The sequence below is a fragment of the Morone saxatilis genome, unplaced genomic scaffold, assembly GCF_004916995.1.
Source record: "Morone saxatilis isolate NCDOM2014 unplaced genomic scaffold, NCSU_SB_2.0 Contig17, whole genome shotgun sequence".
NCBI lineage: Eukaryota > Metazoa > Chordata > Actinopteri > Moronidae > Morone > Morone saxatilis.
The window spans coordinates 26,099,698-26,100,323 of record NW_023339729.1 but is presented as its reverse complement, the minus strand read 5'-3'; positions in this window follow the sequence as shown (position 1 = coordinate 26,100,323).

The window sequence follows — 626 nt, the reverse complement described above, 5'->3', positions numbered from 1 at the left end:
GTTCCCTGCAGCCCCATACCAACAGACCCTTGCCCTGCCACTGTGGTGTTCTGGACCCTTTTCTATCAGAACCAGCATTAACTGTTTCAAGCAGTTTGAGGCTAACAGTAGCTTCGTCTGTTGATCGAACCACACGGCCACAGCTTCGCTCCCCACGGTGCCCAATGGGACCCTCGGCGCCCATGACCCTTGTCTTCGTCTGGGTGTCTTTGTCTTCCGTTGGGAAGCCACGTGTTGATAGGTTTTACTTGACTGTCTGCAGACCGGGAGAACACACCACCAAAGAGCTGAGTGTCTGGAGATGCTTCTGACCCCAAGTCGTCCGATCACGATGATGGGCCTTTGTCAAAGCGCTCACTTCAAATCCCTCCACCGCTGCACATTTTTCCTGCCCCGTCTACCCTCAACTTTCGAGGACAAATGTTCATTGGCTTGCCCCTTCGAATATTCCCACCCCCACCTGACACAGGGACCCGATGAGTAGCCAGGGATTGAGCAGTCGAGGTGTGTGTAGTGTCGGGACGGCGTGGTCGGACCGTGTCGTGCTGGCCGAGTGAAGTGGTTACAATGGGTTGGATGGTAGGTGGGGTATGTGCAATGTAGTAATGGACAGAGTTCCTGGGGGG